The sequence below is a fragment of the Phascolarctos cinereus genome, unplaced genomic scaffold (genome assembly GCF_003287225.1).
Source record: "Phascolarctos cinereus isolate Bilbo 61053 unplaced genomic scaffold, phaCin_HiC Scaffold_1;HRSCAF=81, whole genome shotgun sequence".
Classification (NCBI taxonomy): Eukaryota; Metazoa; Chordata; class Mammalia; order Diprotodontia; family Phascolarctidae; genus Phascolarctos; species Phascolarctos cinereus.
The window spans coordinates 249,303,432-249,324,391 of NW_027555514.1; the positions used below are offsets into that span (position 1 = coordinate 249,303,432).

General features: G+C 40.3%; 1 protein-coding gene across 9 annotated transcripts in view; it reads right to left on the reverse strand.

The window, feature by feature from the left end:
• The window catches only part of PPFIA2 (PPFI scaffold protein A2), a 670,503-nt gene extending 656,051 nt beyond the window's left edge, over positions 1 to 14,452 (reverse strand). For 8 of the 9 annotated variants that reach the window (XM_078146473.1, XM_078146471.1, XM_078146469.1 and 5 more), the window contains exon 1: positions 12,816 to 13,073. The gene's annotated coding sequence lies outside the window, so the exon portion shown is untranslated. Of the gene's footprint in view, positions 1 to 12,815; positions 13,074 to 13,763 lie in introns of those variants that run through there. The other variant, XM_078146464.1, reaches the window with a different exon arrangement.
• Positions 14,453 to 20,960: the final 6,508 nt, after the last annotated feature.

Here is a 20,960-nt window from a genome sequence, read left to right on the forward strand (position 1 = left end):
CTGATCAGAGAAATGCAAATTAAAACAGCTCTGAGATACCACTTCACACCTATCAGATTAGCAAATAAGACAGAAAAGGAAAATAATAGATGTTGGGAGGTGGTGTGGGGAAATTGAGACACTAATGCATTGTTGATGGAGTTGTGAACTGATCTAACCATTCTGGAGAGCAATTCTGAACTATGCCCAAAGAGCTCTAAAACTGTGAATACCCTTTGACCCAGCAATATCAATATTAAGTCTATATCTCAAAGACATCAAAGAAAAAGGCAAAAGACCTATATATATGCAAAAATATTTACAGCAGCTTTTTTTGTGGTGACAAAGAATTGGAAATTGAGAGGATACCCATCAATTGGGGAATGGCTGAACAAGTTGTGGCATATGATTGTGAAGGAATTCTTTTGTGCTATAAGAAATGGTTTCAGAAAAACACGAGTAGACTTATATGAACTGATGCAAAGTGAGCAGAATCAGGATGACACTGTGCACTGTAAAATTGTACGACGATCAACTGTGAATAACTTGGGTACTCTCAGCAATACAATCATCCAAGACACCTCCAAAGGACTCATGATGAAAAACGCTATCTAACTCCAAAGAAAGATACGATGGAGTCTGAATGTAGATTGAAGATAAATTTTTCACTTTATTTTTCTTGCTTTTTTGCAATATGGCTAAAATGGAAATATGTTTCGTGTGATTTTACATGTATAATTGATATCTCATTTATTGCCTTCACAATGGGTGGGGAGGGATGGCATAGAAGGAGAGAAATCAGAAATAGATTTAAAAAATTAATGTTAAAAACAAATTTTTTTTTAGGGCAGTGGGGTTAAGTGACTTGCCCAGGGTCACACAGCTAGTAAGTGTTATGTGTCTGAGGCCAGATTTGAATGGGGATCCTCCTGAATCCAGGGCCAGTGCTCTATCCACTGAGCCACCTAGCTGTCCCCCAAAAAATATATTTTTTTAAACAAAGAACTATTATGTATGTACTTACAAACAGAAAAAAAAAGGCCAGACAGGTAGTAAGGAAGATAAAATTTGAACACAAACTGCACTGTGCCATATTGCCTTTAAATAAAGGGACATTTAAAATAAAATATTCTCTAGCCTTCTCACAGTCCTAGTCATCCTCTCACAGACATAATACAGTTCTCTTGTCTCTCCTAAAATGTGAGGCTTAAAATCATTCACAGTCCTCAAGATATGGCTTGACTAGGTCAGAATAAAGCAGGACAACCATCTCCCTCATTCTATACACTATGACATACAATGTTAGGTCATACTATTAACATATTGATGTTGCAGTCCACTCAAAACCCTAGATATTTTCCACAAGAGCTGTTGCCTCTACTTCCTTCCACACTTCTCCCATTTTGCATTGGTGAAGTTATTTTTTTTATCTCATTGTCATTTTACATTTATTACTATTAACTTTGACTATTTCCTTTGTCGTATTATTCTCACCCAATCAGATTCTTATGGATGTGGATTCTGTCATCCTATTTGACACCAAGCTTCGTGTCATCTTCTAATTTCTAACCCACACAATATAATCTCTTATCCAAGTTATTAAAAACAAAGGTTAACTAGCACAGTGCCAACCCTCCAAGCTGAGTAGCTCACTGAGCAGCTGCACAGAATAGTCACCCATATCATATTCCATTGATCTACCTATTGAGTTACTCTCTCAGAAGAGGAAATCTCAGTGCAATGGAATTAAATACATTTTTTAATAGTGCCCTGCTATCTTTTAGTGATCACTTTTTCTGTAAGTACTCATTCCTTAATACATTGTCCTAGAATTTGATTAGAAATAGGGCTCACTTATCTACAGACTCTACCTGCCTCCTTTTTTTTTTTAATCAAGGCAACTTTAGCTTTATAGCTCCTTGCTCCTTCTCTGAGACTTTTCAAAGATTCTTTCACTGGCTGAGCAATTGACTTGGCCAACTAAATCTTTTCGGTTTGCTGACTTGAATTCACTGCAGGTAGTAAGATAGGAAGGGTCTCAACCAACAATCATTTATTAAGCACCTACTGTATACCTGGACAACGTGCTAAGCACTAAGGCAAAAAGAAAAAGTCTCTATTGTCAAGAAGTTCACATTCTAATAGGAAAGAAAACATACAATCAACTACTTACAAACAAGATGCATACAGGATAAATTGGATGAGTAAAGTATGAGTAAAGTAAAGTAAACCAAGTAAAGCAATGTAGAAGTAGAAGGAAAGTGGTCCTAAGACAGACCTTGGGGAAGCCTAGGCTTAGGGGATATGATGTGGATTGAGATATAGCAAAGGAGCCAGAGAAGATGTCAAACAGGTAGTCAGAGAAACAGGACAGAGTAGTGGTGTCCCGAAAAGCTATAAATAAAAGAATAGCAAGGAAAGGGAGATCAGCAGAGACACATAACATTGCAAAAGGATGAGGACTGAGAAAATCTCGGTTATCTGGTGTTTCCACTCCCTGATATCCATTTTCATTTATTCCTTCCCAACACAGAGATTATTGCCCTTGGAAAAGCAAACATAAGAAAAGCAGAATTTGAGTAGTTCAAATCCTTCTGTTTGAAAACATAGACAAAGCTCCTCTCCTTTAAACAAAATCTCTCAACCTAAGAAATTAAACGATTTGCTTAAGGTCCTGCAGATAGGAAAGGAGTAGAATGGGCCCCGAAGCCAGCTTCCCTAACTCTAAAGCCTGCCATCCGTTCTTAATACTAGACTAACTCCTTCGATTTTTGACCTTCCTTTCTACCTTTTCATCCTTTAAGCTATTAAACTGGCTCACCTTCACCATTAAACTTCTAGAAAGATTATTTTAGACTGACCGTCCCCAGTTACCAACCACTTCCTCACTCCTCACCTTCAATTCAAACATCTATAAACCATTTCTTACAGACAAGATACATATGAAAAGCATCATGGGCTGATGGATCTAGATTAACAGCCACTAACCTCACTGTGAGGCTGACTCAAGGTCAAGTAAGTCCTACCTCTCAAATCCACTGGTTGTGTGACCTTTGAAAATTGCCAAGTGCTCCAAGGAACCTAAACCATAAATTTCATTTATATCTATATCTAGTTGTTGTTTGTCCTTAGAGAAGCAATGACATCGTGGATGATGTCCTGACTCGTGTGTGAAATGGATTTAAATGAAGCAGAGTTGCACAGAATTATCAGCCTCACTTTCTCTTCGAGTCATTGGAGCCCAGTGAAAAGACAAAAGTCAAGACCACTGGCAATGGTTTAGGATGCAGGGGATGACCTTGGCATCATTGACGTCTCACTAAGCTCTAAGTACTCCGTAGCCTACTTCACGATCCTTGGAGCAAGTTGTTCTCCCCTCAGGGGAAGTCCTCCCATGCTTGGGATAGACATCCCCCTAACTTACCTATGGGTTTGAGTCCTGTCAGTCACCCTCAGCCTGGTTTAGCCCAGCCACCAAAACGGTTTATTGAAGTGTGGCTACTGCTCATGTTATAGCTTCTTGGAGCCACAGGTGAGAGTTGAGTGTCAGGTAGAACTCAAAGGTAGGTGAGCAGGCCAGAAAAGGGCTCAGCAAGCCCCCACACCGGAGGTGCTAGTCTTCCCTGACCACAGAATACTCTCTCACTTTCACTCTCATTCTTCCTCTGATACACACACACACACACACACACACACATTTGTCTATATGCATATGGGTGTATACATGTGTCTGCATATATGTATACATATATACATACATAGACACACAAACATATGTTTATATGACACTACACTAAGTGCCAGCATAGTACTGACTCAAAGGAGCTTATGATGTCCTAGTAGAAATACAGCAGAAATACAGCAGCTGTATATATAAGTAAAATAGAATGTAATTTGAAGGAGAAGCCCCCCCCCCCAAAAAAAAAGGGGGGGATTGGTCGGGCCAGGTAAGGATAATCTTTCAGCACTGCAGTATAAGTTTCTGAAAAATTCATGAAAGACATTTGTTTTCCATCTTCCACTTCATGTAAATCTCAAGGGCATTAGGAACCTCTGAATTCCCAAAGCCAAGGGCAGTTAGGTGGCACAGTAAATCGAATGGCTGAGCTGGGGCTAGGAAGACTCATCTTCTCAGTTCGAATTTGGCCTCAGACCCTTACTAGTTGTGTGACTCTGGGCAAGTCACTTCACCCTGTCCCCCTGGCTCAGTTTCCTCATCTGCAAAATGAGCTGAAGAAGAAAATGGCAAACCACTCCCGTATCTTTGCCAAGGAAACCCCAAATGTTCACAAAGAGTCTGACATGACTGAAATGACTGAACAACATATTTCCAAAGCCGATGAGGTCTTTCCTCAATTCTTTTCCTTCTTGAAGTCAGCTAGGTGGAGCAAAGGATAGAAGGCTGGGACTGAAGTTCAGAAGAAATAAGTTCAAACCCAGCCTCATATACTTGCTGCATGACCCTAGGCTATTCATAACTTAACCTCTGCTTGCCTCAGTTTCCTCATCTGTAAAATGGGGACAACAGCACCCTACCTCTTAAAGCTGTTTTGAAGATTACATGACAGAATAATTGTAAAGTGCTTAGCACAGTGCCTAGAACATTATAGATGCTTAACAAATATTTATTTTCTTCCTTCCCTTTTTCATTAACCAGTCTATGAAATTTGGCACTGGTCCACTATCCATCTCGCCTGTCCTACTCTCCTTTAGCTATCATGATATTGTTCTCTTTCTATATTGGGACTGGTCCTTCTCAGTCTCATTCACTAGACATTTGGTTCACCATTTATTTTCACCATGTATTTTATCCTCCAAGGTGATCTCCTATAGTGACCATAGATTCAAATACCATGTTTATCTATAAAAACACATACGTGAACATGACTGGTCTGGTGTCTCCCCCCAAAAAAGACACCTGACTCTTCCTTCTGACCCCACACACACACAACCCTAATCGCTTGGCATGTTCTGTCCATTTTTCCTTGGTAAAGTTTCACACATCTTCTCTCTTTAGTTACACTGGTGCCATCCTGGAATAGAACTTTACCTGTCAAAGACGATTGGGACTAACTCCTAATTGCTTTCCTTACCATTCTCTACAATTCCAAGCTACTTTTGAGTATGTTGCCAAATAACTTTTAAGTATTAACTCTCTTGCTCAAAAAAATTACCATCCCTGGTTCTTTGTTGCTATAGAATAAAAAGACAAACTATGAAGACTGATAGCAAAATTTTCCACAATCTGGTTCCAAGTTCCTCTTTGTTTTGTACAACACTACTCTTCAGTGTACTCTGTGTCCCAACCAAAGTGAACAATTTGCTGTTCTTGGAGCTAATCCTTCTCTCTGCAAGAAAAGGAAAGAAGGGAGGAAGAGAAGGAGAGATGAAAGGAGGCAGGAAGGGAATAAGGATTTATTAAGCACCTACTCTGTGTTTAAAATGGTTAGTGATTAAAAGGGCAGCTAGGTGGCACAGTAGAGTGCTGGGCCTAGAGTCAGAATGACTCATTTACATGAGTGCCAATCTGGCCAAAGATACTTGGTAGCTGTTTGACCCTGGACAAGTCACTTAACCCTGTTTGTTTCAGTTTCATCATCAGCAAAATGAGCTGGAGAAGAAAACGGCAAACCACTTCAGTATCTTTGACAAGAAAATGCCATGGAGAGTCATAAGAGAGTCAGAAATAACTGAATGAGTGAATGAGAACTAAAAACAGTCTCATGGTTAACTGGTGGAAGAGAATATACCAAGAAAGTTGGGGTAGTCAACCAGTGGCAAATTGCAAAGAATAGTCAACAAAAGAACAGCTGCTTCCAAATATCTTCTGAGTTATATTCACACAAATCATGCTCTCATTCCTGGAACAAAATTTCCACCTCTATCTGTAGAAATCCTCCTCTTTCTTCATTGGCCAGCCTTAGCTTATTTGTGAAACCATTCCTGATTTTGCTTCTCCCATCACCCACCACCTCCTGAGATAAATATACACTATATATGTACATATATGTATATATAGTACGTATATGTTTATGTATATATACATGTATATTACAGAAATCTACATGTATGTCATAGGGAATGTGAATGTGAGTAGGGAAAGGAGGAAAAGGGGGGGAGAGGAGAAGAGAAGGGGGAGAGAAGAGGGAGATAGGGGGGAACAGAAGGGGGAACAGAGGGGAGAACAGAGGGAGAGAGCAGTGAGGGGAGAGCAGAGGGGGGGAGAACCGTCTTTGACAAGTAAGGTTCTCCTTAAATTTCCTGTGGTACTGGTTCTCTACCTTGTAACAGTCAACTTTCTATCACACTTAGTTATTTATAGGTCTTATCTTGTATTCTCCTCATTAGATGGTATACTCTCTGAGGCCAGGGACTACTTTATTTTTATTTTAATATCTCAGCACTTAACATAGTGCCCTGAACCGAACAGGAAATTGATTAGTGTTTGTTGAATTGACATAGACAGTCAATAAATGTTATCAATACACTTTGACATAAACTCTATAAAGAACATTAAGGTAGATACATTTATCCAGATTATTACATAGGAATTACAACTTAAAGGCTTTTGGTTCCCCGGCTGGTGCACAGAAGCATAGGACTGGAGAACATCTTAAAAGATTAAGGATTCCAACCTCCAACATTCAGACTTTTTACAGCCCCAAAAGGTGAACTTTCTTCCTAGGGTTACACAGCTGGTTAGTGGCAGAGTTGGGCTTAACCCAAGGGCTCCTGGCTCCCAGCCTAATGCTCATTCCACTCCACCAAGCCACGCACCCTACGTCCACACAATCTAACTTCCCTAAGTGTTCCAAAAAGTCAGTGCCATAAATGGCAACATTTTATCTATTAACTTCACATTTTCTCTACTAATAATAAGCTACCAGATAGCAAAAATATTGAATCACTCCATATTTCTATCTGTCTTACTAATTTTACTTCTATAATTTTCTCTCATGTCTATCAATGCCTTCCATTTCCACAGCAAACACATCTCAGAGTTCTTTTCCTCATCACCTTTGCCCTGGACACTTATTATAGCCTCCTAACAAGTCTTCTACTTCTAGCCCCTCTTCTCTTCTCTTCTTATAATCAGGGTTAGCTTTTGAATAAGATAACAGATAGAAAGTGATTTAACAAAACTTAAAAGACTATACATTTGGGCTCTGGTGCAGACGCTCTCCTTCTCAAAAACCTTCAATGGATCCCCATTGTCTACTGAACAAAGCATTAGACACCTTTTTCCTGACATTCAAAGAATTCCAAATCCTGTCTTTTCTGTGTCCATCCCCCACTACTTTTTATTCACTACTCAATAGCTGAGCTAAAGTAGACCACTCATCATTTTCTTTTCTCACCATATTTCTCTCTGACCTCCACAAATATGCCTGTATTGAACTCCTTCCTCCACACTTTTACCTGTTTAAATCCTTTCCATTAATCCCCAAATCAGGAGCTACCATTTCAGCAAATTCAGGTGTCTCCCCTTATGCAATCCTTCCCCAGCTGAATGTGCTCTCTCCCTCATCACACTTCTCCTAGTATATATCACTTGTTGCTATCTTTTGCATTCATCCTAAAGGCCCTTTATCACCTTTATATGTGTATATCTCTTATCCCCCATGCCCCCTCCCCTTAAGTTGTAGGACCCTGAGGGTAGGAATTTCATTATCTATTCCAACTTTTTCTTTAACACATCATTTCACACTTAGTGGGCATTTAATACATAATTATTAAAATCAGTTCCAAATCACCGTATGTATGTATGTATTGTTCAAATAACTTGGTGTTTTAATCAGGGTTTATATTTCTCTTGACACAGATCACAATCTCTCCACGTTGGAAAAGAGAAAGCTTTTTTGAGTTGCTGTCCTCTCCCCCTACAGTACACTCCTGGCAAAGAAAACTCTGCACTTAGCCAGCCTTACTTGATGATGAAACTACCATTTCTCAGTCTATCACACGGCCCATAAGTCAAAGCCTATCCAGCTTGGTAATGCCTGGCACAGATACTGCCCTCCTGGCATAGCCTTTGAGAACACAAAGTCACCTCTACACCATGATGAAGAATGAGAATAGGACTTTATTTTTGACATAAGAAGAATAAATTTAAAGGCAAATTAACACAGGAGAAAAAATTGTTTCTGGTATGAAATTGGCTATGATTCAACCTGTTTTCAGTTATTTCATAATTTCATGGAATAAAAAATTTTGAGCTCAAAGGGACTTCATCATTCAGTCATTTGTTAGTTGTGTCTGACTCTTCATGACCCCATTTGGGGTTTTCTTGGCAAAGATACTGGAATGGTTTGCCATTTCCTTCTCCAATCAAAGGGACTTTAGAGATCACCTAATCTAATCCTTTTATTTTGTAGATGAAGAAAATGAGGTTGAGAGTCATTAAGTGACTTGCCCAATGTCACATATTTACTAAGAGACACAGTCAAGATTTGAACCCTGGACCACTGACTCTAGATCCCATGCCTTTTCTAGCATGCTTTAGGGGAAAACCCAACAGCCATCAAGAGTTGAAACAAGTATTGACAGAGGTCACAAAAGCTTTTAAAATTCTTTGCCAAAGCTTTAATGCTCTATGATTTCCATTTGTTACAACACAATTTTTCTTGTTCTTTTAATGCCAGCATATATAAGTTGCTAGCAATTCATACTTTGGAATTTTAGTATAGTAAAACATGGTAGATTTTAATAGTATCCTCTGACTTAAAACTAAGACAATTCATCATTCTATCTAAATAGTCTCAGGTGCCACTCCTTCCAGGTTATGTTCTTGAATAGGAAGGAGGTCAAGCTCCAAAGATCTGACACTAGTTACTTATTTTATCATTCCTTTCTAAAAATTGGGTTATTGGTGAGAGAAATGAAATTGTCTGTGACTGGATTGGTCACAATGAAGAAAGGATGCTGGATTTGGACTCAAAGGACCCTAGTTCAAAATCTAAGCTCTGCCACTCACTAACCTGTGTCACTTTGGATAAGTCTTTTCAATTTTCAGGGACTCAGTTCCCTTAAATGAAAAATGAGGGGGTGAAATGAGATATTCTTAAGGGTCCTTCCCAGTTTGATAGATAAGATCCTACATTTCTTATCTGCCATGATTCACTAAGGAGAATACAAACCCTTTAGTGGAAAACATACATGCCTAAATTTTGAACCATATTGAAGTGGCCGCTACAATACGTGGTGAAAGCATGTCCCAAAAGTCTTACTGAAGTTTTAAGCTAGTAAAGTTGAGTAGTTACTATAATATTAGTAGCTTTAAACTCCACAAAATCTTTAGGACACCTGTGATGGATAGACAGAGTAACAGAGATAGATATTACCAATCTGCAATCAGAGAAGGGAAAAGCATAAAGCACACTCTTTGTAACTTTAAAGAAGTCAGAGTTTTCAGACAGAAAAAATGCCAAGTTTTTTTTTTAATATCAGCATGAGAAAGAGAAAGGTGAAAAAAGTTATTACCTGCAATAACATCTCACATTTGCACATTGAATTAATAATTACAAAATACTTTCCTTACTGAAATCATGCAATTGTATTAATACTACAACACCATTTCACAGGTGAGAAAACTGAGGCTTAGAAGTTCCTTTTTCAGGGCAGCTAGGTGGCACAGTGGATAGAGCTCTGGCCTTGGAGTCAGGAGGACCTGAGTTCAAATCTGACCTCAGATACATACCACTTTACTAGCTGTATGACCCTGGGCAAGTCACTTAACCCCATTGCCTGGCCAAAAAAAAAAAAAACCTGATCCTTTTTCCAGGATCAGTTACACAGCCAGCAACTGTTAGAATGAGGATTTATTAATTAGGTCTTATGGCTCTTCAGACTATTCTTCCTGCTTATTACAAATGTTTGTTGAAAATTATTTTAAATGGGAATTTTTGGATGTCATTTTTACCATTCTCTTTAAAGAAGAATGATTGCCCAGCGCTAAATTTAGATCATCATATTTTATGCATTAAATGACTAACTTTGGAAACTCCTTCCAGAAATGTCCACCATGAATTGGTCTGTACCTTAGCAGACAGTTTTAGAGTTGTCTGAGATTCATAGATATACTACATGAATTGTACATAGTTGTACAGATACTTAAGTCAATGGCAGAATTTGAACTCAGGCCTTCCTGACCTTAGGTTAGAATATGCAACAGCATATGATTCGCGCTGCTTTTAGGCAAAGTTTTAACAAAGGGCACTTTATTCTTCAACAATCTGACAACTCCTAATGGGTAAAAATGCAGCATTCTTAATTTTTCTCATCTTTACCTGCCATCAGAAACTAGCAGGGAAAAGGATAAAGAATGGAATAAATACCTTCAAATTTCGCTTTACAAAATTGTACAGAATAGGAATACATGGGATGTTCTGACAGCTCAATATTTAAAAAAACCTATTAGCACACAAAGCATGCAAGAAATTAATGTAGTGAATAGCTGTGCTAATCTCAAAAATAATTCTAAGAAGCCCATATTGTTTTCTTTCTAGTACTTGAAGTCAAAACCTAACCTTAGGCCAAGAAAAATTACAATGCTTTGACAGCATCTACACTTGAATTGCTTAGTAAAGTTGCTCATAGGTTAAAAGATTGAAGAGACATAAAACTTCATTATTCTATTACCCAAGTCATTATCTGCTTGAAAAACCAAATTACTAAACTTGATTATTTCTCCAATTATTTTAACTAAAATAAATCTTTAAATATGGTAATAATAAATAATAATAAAATAAATAATTAAAATAATATAACTAAAATAATAAAAATGAACAAAAAAAGTTAAAAAGGTAATAAAGCTACAGATAATTCCTTTATATTGAAATTTAAGAAGAAGGTAACCTGAGGCATATCTCCACACAAGAAGAGGATCCATGAGAAAATGCTACAGGATTAATAATCTTCTCAAGGTACTTCAAGACTTTAAAAAAATGCTGACTCAATTTTATTATAGCTACTCTATAACTGAACAACTTTTAGACCTACCAACATAAAGCTAGCTCTTGACTTTTTCAAGCAAAAAATATCTTCTCATGAGCAAGGTAGCCTAACCCCACTATAAAAAGTGAGTACATTTTCCTCCTGGCTGATTTTGCCTCAGTGACGAAACATTAGCTCCACTGGATGTACTAGCATCCTCTACTCAGAAATCCCAATGTGCCACCATTGCTGGTTACTTGGGAGACAAAATGAATAAATGGTATATTTGCTTCCCTAAACTTTCAGGATACTTAAAAGATTGTAAAGAATTCCACCTGAAACAAAAAAAAAAGTAAAAACACTATGCTGTCAGGATAGATCATTCTCAAATACTTAAAAAAAACATATATCACAGAATCAAGCTAAATCTTGGTCCAATTCATTCAGATAAAGTCCTCTACTTCCAGGGTTTTTTTTAATGCAATAAGTAGCCACTAAAAAAAGGTAAGGATTTTTTAAAAAGACCATGCCACCAAGAAAAAAAAAAGACCACTTCTTTGTATAAGCTCCAATTGGTATATGAGCACTCAGGTTCTTTCTAATGAATGTCATCATTTGAAACTCCACTTGCAATATTCCCTGAACACATCCCTCTTTTTTTTTTAAATAGGCAGTTTATCAGTTTAGATAGATTGAATAATTTAATGACCTAATTGTGAAATGGAAGATAAATGGAGGAAAATGCATGGCTTATTGGGATCTGCATCCCCTCCTCATCATAGTACCTAGGCTTTTAAACACATTTGTTAGCATTCGGCAATATGCAAGTTCACTCTTGGACAGCACGGAAGGACATACTTAAAATTTGCCATAAAAATCCTGAGATGCATACAGTATATTAACCTACTTGGTACTGCTTTCACTACTAGACAACTCTTGTATCAAATTTGGGAGTTAGAAGTATCATTCATGGGGGGGGGGAGCTGGTGAGAAAGAAAATTAATGTAGGTATTTAAGGCTGATGGCAGGTGCTTAAATTGGCCTTGAAGTATTTCAATTTCTCAAAATGGGAAACCAGGAAAATATTCCTTCGACCATAACCTTGACTGCCTTTCATATCCCTCTGGTGTCCAAATAAAAGTTTTGGATGCCAGCTGGACTTCAGGCTCCAGGACTTTCAGGATGGAAAGCAATTGTTTTCTGTCAATCTCTAGCAGTCCAAGGAGGACCTATTCAGATGTGACATAGACTACAAAGACTTAAATTCCTTGAGGGATGTCATTGAATCTTTCTATCCCAATAGCTCATCGGAATTTAAAACTCATTAAAGGAGAGGAGGTAAGGAGGAGTTTCTACTGCAATGGTTTATTCTTAAGAACCCCATGGGCTCCACCTCGGTTAACCTACCGGGAGTGAGTAATTCAGCAAAAGAAAATCTTTGCCATTGTCTGAGTGGCATTGCATGCATATTCCCCCTCCTACTTAACTCTTTGACGTCTTCCGGAGAAAAGACTGTCATTTCCAAGGGAAGCATTTCTCACTTTCTTCACCCTACTGATTTGCATATGTCCTAATACTCACTGGGCCACCCTCAATCCCTCTCGAACTCCCCTGGACACCAAACCCGGCGGCCACACCCCCCCACCCAGAAGTTGACTTCACGATCCCCACACTAAAATTAACCACCCAACATCAACCGGGAGCACAGGAAGAGGGGCGAGGGTAAAGAAGTAGGGGAAGTAGGAAAGGAAAAAAAAAAAAGAAAAGAGGGAAAAGATAAGGAGGGTTAGAGACCACAGCAGGGATGGATCCTGTATTGCATACATCTTCCCTGGGGGTGGGGTGGGGCCAGTGGGGTAGAAGAAGAAGCAAGAGCGCTTGGAGCTATCAGGGAGATTTGGTACCTAACGTCTGTGTTTTGGCGTCTGCTCCTTCAATTGATCAATGACAACCGCAGTCTCCACCGGCTTGATGGGGGGTTGGGGGGGGGGTCGGCTCACGCCGGGCGCTCCTGTACCGTTTCCCTAGCAAGGGTAGGAGGAAGGTAGCTCAGGGAAAGCCTCGGCCCCATTGCTTTGCCGGCAAGTGTCTGGGCTCGGAGGCAGCAGCAGCAGCAGCATCCCGGCATCTTCCCGTGCCTCCTCCATCAGCAGCCAAAAGGAGAAGCGTCCATCGGAAAAATGGCATATTACAAATTTTGCTTTGGGAAGCAGAGCTCGGCTCAGACCATTGTCAAGAAGAGGAGGGGGGGGAGGCGGCTCTTAAAGCCCCAGCGGCCCCTTTACAGGAGCAACCTCCTCCGCACCAATCCACGCTTACAGCTGGAAAAGGAGGCAAGGGAGAGAGGAGGAGGGGGAAAAAGGAAGCAAACCGACTTTCCACAACTTAATCGAATGGACCAGAAATCTCAACTACCTCTCGCTTCCTTCCCCGCCCCCCAAGTCTGGGTCAATAGAGGTGAATAAACTCACTCTTGTGTCCGTTAAAAGGTGGGCACTAAAAAGCATAGAATGGGGGGGTGGTAGGAGGAAGAGCGCCCCACCTGGTTCTGAGCAGCCACCTTCTCTACAAAGGAGTTAGTGAGCATTCATTAGCCCCAAAGCAACAGTAAAACGGAACCCCTTGGCAGGTGAGAAAGGCTAGGCAGGAATTCCGCGCCCCCTCCCCCTCATCCTGGACAGGTTTGTTCCGTGCTCTTTCTTAATGCACTTAAAAGATGCGCTCCTGGCTCCAAAGGGCAGGTAATACAAGCCCTCTCCCCCCTCCCCTCCACACCCACTTATCTTCCCCAAGCCTCGTGAGGAGGCTTACACGTCCCAACCACTCTAAGAAGTTGGCTCGCCCCAACCAACCTGATGCCTGCGCGCGTTGTACTGAAACTGGGGTCCGTGGAGCTGCTAAGGCATCGCCTTTTCCCCTTGCTCGTTCTCGGTGCGCCTCCTCGTTCTCTCTGGCGGGCAGGGGCTTCCCCTGGAAGCTGCTGCAGTGGTTTCCACCGGCCCTTAAATAAATTCTGAAGTAATCACGTCTTTGCTCTCCCCCTCACGCACACGCGCTCTCTCACAGATCCACACACATACACTCTGCTCCCCAGATGCAGCGCGAGTGCAGTTGCTGGTGCGGCTGCCGCTGCTAGGGGCCGGGCCGGCAGCTCCCAAGGGCTCACGCCGCCCTGGTTCGCCTGCCCGTGGCCCCCGAAGGCTCAGGGAGAAGTCCCGCAGAGAGAAGAGCCGGAAAGGAGGCAAGTGCTGCTCTGGCCTCGCCCCGCACCCAGCTCCCTGGGATCCAGCGGTGCCCCGCACAATGGTGCCTCCGGGAGGAAGATGCGCGCTGCTTCAAGTTAGGACTGCCGGGTCGGTTCCACCTGCAGCCTCTCTCAGGCCGTGGCAGGAGTGCAGTGTGCCACACCGCGCCTCCTTGAAGGAGGAGCCTTCCTTCCCACGGAGCTGGAGACGGAAAGAGCTGGGGTTAACTGTGGTCTGGGTGTGGCAGCAGCGAACTGCTCCAGCCTTCTTCTCATCCATTCATTGCTTTGGCGATGCTGATGTACCCGGTGAAAAACATGACGGCAATAGCTGCACTTCAAGCAAAAGAGATCGAGCATCAGCACTGTCAGTCCTGCCTAGCTCCCTCCTATCCACCCACACCCGCCAACCCCTTCCCTCCGGCCAGCCCCCTCCCCATTTCCCAGATGAGCACGCTAGCCAGGATCCCTACTTCCTACACTTGCCCATGCACACATTCCAGAAAGGGAGCAAAGAAGATGGTGAGAGAATGTCTGAATTGCAACCTGCCCTACTTAGAGCACAAGTTCTGTCAGTAGCTAATCCATTCTCCTCTTGCTGGTGATTAGGGAAAAAGAGAGGACGGTGGGAAAACTGTGTTCAATTGCATGGTACATAAAAATAAAACAAAACAGGGACTCTAGAGTCAGGCAAAGCAGTACAAAATCCATCTCTGCCACTTAACAACTGTGTGAAGAAGTCACTTAACTTCCTCGGGCCTCTGTTTCCTGAAAGACAAGAAGAAAGAGACTAGGAGAAAAATGGAAAGGGAATGAAAGTATCACACCTTTAAACTAGACTTATCTTGTGTTTCTAAAGACGCAGCTCTTTTCAGGGGCTAGTGTATGTATCCTGGAAAATACAAGGGACAGGTTTTACCTCTCCAAAACAGAAAGTATGTGCCAAAGATAAAGCAACTTCAGCAGTCTACACGGTCTAGGACATACAAATGATGGTTTAAAAAAACCCCACAAACAAGAACTGACTCACTAACCCTGAACTCACTTAGCAGTGCTCCCCCATCTCCCATGCTACTGCAAGTGAAGCTGTACTAGCACACTCAAGGACAGTACAGAAGCTTGCATAAAAATCCACCCTTGCACCTTGAGTGCCCCTCCATCTTACCAGTTTCATGGACACCCCAGTTCTAGGTTGTGAAAGTTTGCTCAGTACTAAACAGCCAGCTTGGCACAACCCTGCAGAAGCAAAAGCTTGCCAGAGGTGGCAACCTAGAAGCACCCACAAAGCAAAGCTCTAACCTCCCTGTGGGGGTGGGAGGTGGGGTAGGGACAGGCTCCAGACAGCTGATGCCTGGCCAAGAGAACTGAGAAACAGAGGGAATAGAACAGTTCTCTAGGGATGTGGGAGAAGTCTGAGTTGCTTTGAGATCCAGGACCTAAAGAAACCATAATCAGAGGGGAGGGAGTTCAAGAAATGAATGATAAGCAAAAAAAGTATCAAGAAGAAGAAAAAAAACTTCAAAGACCTTGAACATAAACAGACAAATTAGTAGGAAAACTAATAGCAGAAGAAAACTAAAGTCCTCCTGAAGTAACACTTCTGTTTTGGCTTTATTACAAATGGGCACAGGAGCTGGACCTGTGGATTAATTAATGTAGAATATTCCCAAATGAAAAAATTCCTACAAACAATGCAGGTCATCACTCTGTAAATTATACTTTTTAGAGCTGAATAGATCATGGAGAGATTAAGTGATTTGACAAGAATCATGCAGCCAGTTATGTTCCAGAAGTGAGACTTGAACCTGTGTCTTTCTGGCTTTGAAACTGGTTCTATTTCTACTGCTTCTCATCATTTCATGTACCAACCAAATTTGTACATGTGATCTCATCAATTTAGGAATTCCATCCAATGATTCAGATGTTGGGCCAGTCATACCTACCTCTCTCATGTGACTCTTGTCCATGCTGTTGAATTATAGAACCATATATTTAGAGGTGGAAGAGTCCTAAGACACCAGCTTGTCCAATCATCTTGTTTTACAGATGAAGAGATCAGGCCCAGAGTGGTTAAATCGTTCCTTCTTATCCCCAGGATGAAACAAAAAATTTCTTTCTTTGGCATTTAAAGCCCTTGATAACCTGGGTCCAACCTACCTTTCTAGACTTATTTCACATTTATCCTATAAAGACCATAGTCTTCTGCAATGCCTTCAAACAAGTTGTTCTTTCCTCTATCTACAAGAATCTCCCCCTCTCCATTTAACTATATTTTGCCAAGCTGGTGTTAATTTGCATTGCCAGAGGTAGTTTCCTTGTGGGGAGTTTTCAATACCAGTGAAATCACAGGTCCAGTCCAATATTAATATGTATATGGACATTTATGTGTGTATATTCTATATACCATATGTAACATATATGATATATAGTATATGCTATATATCATATACATGATATATAGCATATACTGTATATGTCGTATATACTATAAAAGGTAAGCTCCCTGAGGACAAGTCTTGCTTCGTTTTTGTCTTGGTGTCTTCACTGCCTACCTTGTGACAGGGCATTATGATAGATGCCTTTAGAGTGATCAGTTGATTTGGGGAGAGAATAAGACTAGAAACAAGCACAGTTGGAGAAACCCAGTCTCCTACTGCACCAATTAATACCAGTGTCCAAGATTTAAGGTCAGCTGCAGCCAAATAAGTCAGAAAGACATGATAACAGAGGACATCATTTCTGAAAACCAATCAAACCCGAGTCTCACCTATCTGTGGAGTTTTCTTGACTATGTCTTTTCTCCACCAGACCCTCAGAACGATCAATCTGTCTTTCCCCATGGTGACTAATCTCTTTGTCTGTAGCTATATTTCAGAAAAACTCAATGGGTTATGAAAGAGTATTTGTTTTATTTGAAAGCAAGGACAATCGTGTTTGTCAAGAAGAGGCTTATTCAGTGCCTGGGCATAGTAAGGAGCTGCCTAGCTTGTCTCCAACTAACCATTGAAAGTGGCTGATTAAAGCAATGTTTCATCACAATAGGGGTGATTTAGAAAATAGCTGCTATTTCCTCAGTAGGTCCAAGGATAGTCTTGCTACAATGAAGAAAGATAATGCTATCAGCAGTGAACTGACTTATGAACTCCTTATTTTTTTTTTCTACAACTGGATTTCAGGCTGAGAGTTTGCCCTGGCTGAAAATGCTTCTCAAGAAAAGATGCACACTGGATCACGGGTGGCAGTGGCGGTTTCCAAACTTCTCAACCCACAAACACCAAAGACAACTTAGAAGGTCAGTAGGAAAAGTCTGTGACTGCAGTGAGAGAGAAGTGTGGTCACAGCCCCAGCCCTGGGTGCAGCCCTGGGGCAGTGGCTGCTTCTAGAGCTTCTAGACCCACAGACTGAGGGGGAATCAAGTGGCTGATCAGAGGGGGATTGCAGGGATCTTTTGCTGGTGCTGAGGCAGGATTCTCTTGCTTTGCCCATGCTTGGATCTGGGTCACAGTTCTGGGTGGCAGTCCTGGGGTGAGGAGGAGCTCTGGCATGGTGGAGGTTGTAATGGTGGTAAAGAGAGAGTCCTCTTCACAGTTCCAAGGCAGAAAAGAGTGCTTGTGGTCACTCATAGACTAGAGCACAGGTGAAGAAAGGAGTAAACACCTCACCCTTGATCATACCACCTTGGGAGAACTGAAAACTTACAGGTCCCCAGAAGTATCTCTAAAAACAGCTTCACAAAACCCCCAAATCTTGGGACAGTACATTTTCCACATTGGAAGCAGACCCTTACCTTAACAAAGAGTTTATAACTCAAGTAATTGGCTGGGATCATGAGCAAACAAAGGGGCAAAAAAGTCAGACCATAGAATCTTTCTTTGGTAACAAAGAAGATTAAAACATACAACCAAAAGAAGATAGCAGAGTCCAGGCTCCTAAATCCAAGAAAAATATGTATCAATCCCAGGCCATGGAGGAACTCAGAAAGGATTTTGAGAATCAAGGAAGAGAAATAGAGGAAAAACTGGGAAGAGAAATGAGAGTGATGCAAGAAAATCATGAAAAACAAGTCAACAGGGGCAGCTAGGTGGTGCAGTGGATAGAGCACCGGCCCTGAAGTCAGGAGGACCTGAGTTCAAATCTGGCCTCAGACCAAACACTTGACATTTACTAGCTATGTGATCTTGGGCAAGTCACTTAACCCCAATTGCCTAAAAAAAAGAGTCAACAGCTTCCTAAAAGAGACCCAAAAAAATACTGAAGAAAATAACACCTTAAAAAATAGCTTAACCAACTGGCAAAAGAGGTCCAAAAAGCCAATGAGGAGAAGAATGCCTTCAAAAGTAGAACTGGCCAAATGGAAAAAGGAAGTCCAAAAGCTCACTGAAGAAAATACTTCCATAAAAATTAGAATGGAGCAATTAGAAGCAAGTGACTTTATGAGAAATCAAGACATTATAAAACAAAACCAAAAGAATGAAAAAAATAGAAGACAATGCGAAATATCTCATTTGCCACTACCAGGAGTTCTTAATATTTACTTTGTCATAGACCCCTCTGACAATGCACTGAAGCCTATTAAACCCTTCCTGAAACATCCTTTTTAATAAATAAAATATATAGGATTACAAAGGAAACTAACTCTACTGAAATAGTTAAGATATTTTAAATATGAGGTCCTGGTTAAGAACCCCTACTTAAGCCCAGTCTCCTGTCTCTTATGTCCTGATACTTCTCCTAGATTACCTTTACCAAAAATCCTTGAGATTATATTTTTCCCCATTAGGATTCTCCTTTATGGTTAGCTAACTTTGGTTTGACGACTTATTATAGATATAACTGTTAGAAGCAGCTACTATTTATACCATTATCTATGTTTTTACAAAATACTTATTGATATAATATAAATATCAAACAAATGAAATTGTTTTATTGCCCCAAACTTGCTGGTAAACATTTCATTTCATCATTATACGTGGTTACATAGATTAATAGCTAGAAGAAGAATCCTCTTAGTTAATAGATGAGGAAAATAAAGCTCAGAAACTTTATTTAAATGATTCACTCAACATTACACAGGTAGTTAGAGGAAGAGACAGCATTTGAACTCAGGTCCTTAAATATCAAATCCTGATCCCTTTGTACAGACAATAATGAGATCTGAGATATGATGAGAGTGCTTTACTATATCCAATCCTTTTCATGGTTCATAAATAAATATTAGGGTTAGTTATGAATACTTAATCACCTAGTACTCCTAAAATAAATCCTAACCTTTATTTACCAAAAGAAATAGTTACCAATTTCATGTTCCATGTATTGCCATGGAAGTATATAACATTAACGGTCTCTGCTCTCTTCCTACCTGTCTAAATTGAATAAATTCTGATTAGGAAAACTATACCAAACTTATTACAGCTGACTTTTGCTCATTCCACCTTCTCTTCTTCTGCCTTCACAGATGAGTAAATGTCTCAGCATCATTTCTCATAAGATAAATGGTTGTGGAAAAGGTTACGTTAATCAACCCTTATCTATGTATTTATAGTCCATTACTACACAGGCACTCACAGAGATTTTAGTTCAAAGCTATGAGGATGCTGGTTTGAACAGGTAGAGATTAAACTGTTGGATGATTTTTAAAAGGGATCAATATGTAGGAGAGAGAATTTTATTTTAATTTAGCTACTATGCCCTAAGTGTGGTGTACCAAATGCAATACTAGAAAAATTCAGAGCTACTATTTGAAATTACTTCGCTCATCCCATGGGTGGTAGCAAGGAGAATCTTTCCCAATATTCCCTTAAATCAAGGCTTCTTAGCTTAAGGGACTCCCAAGTTTTCTATGGATAGCTTGTAGGAGGTCTGTGAATCTTATAGGAACAAATGCATTTTGATTTTCACTAACCTTTAACTGAAATTTAGCATTTCCATCTATGTGAATGTAGACAACAAAAGTTTTTCTAAGTGTTCATAGGCTTCACCAAACTTTCCAAGGGGGTCCATGACACACATGCCAAAAGAGTCCCAGAGAACCCCTGGGTTAAAGGTTTGCTCTTCTTTATAGCTAAAGTTTCATTAAAAAAAAAAGTTAATGACCATTCATCTACCCTAGTCTAGGAGACCTCTTTTTATAATTACAGATGAGTATCATAGAATTTTTGAAGCAGATGGATTCTTAGAGACCATTTAGTCAATGCCCTGACATTGTAGATGATGAAAGTGAGGTCCAAACAGATTGTATGATTTGCCCCAAATCACACATAACATGTTAGTTGCAGAGCCAGAGAACTGGAATTCAAATTCAATTCAATTAAAAAATATATTAAGTACTGACTGTGCAAAATGCTATGGATACAAAGAAAGAAAAAAATAAAACCACAAGCCTCGAGGAGGTTACTTTCCATTGTGGAGAATGGATAATGGAAATAAAACATATACTTAAGTACACAAATATAAAGTCATTTGAAAACAGGAGACAATTTGTGTGAATGAATGGAGACACAGAATGGGATGCCAAATTCATAGACTGCCTAGTGGTTCAGTTTAGCTAGATTATAGAATGTGAAAGGAGAGAAATATGAAATGTCTCAAAATGTAGGGTAGAGTCAGATTGTCTGGGGTTTTAAATGCCAGGCTAAAGGGTGCAATTAAAGCTTTTTGAGCAAGAAAGAGATCGTGATATGATCACACCTGAACCTTGGGAAAACTATTTGGATAGCCTTGTGGAAGACTTGTTGGATAAAGGAGACAGGGGGAAGTAACAGCAATTAGGAAGCTGTTACACTACCCAGGTGAGAGGTGATGAGAA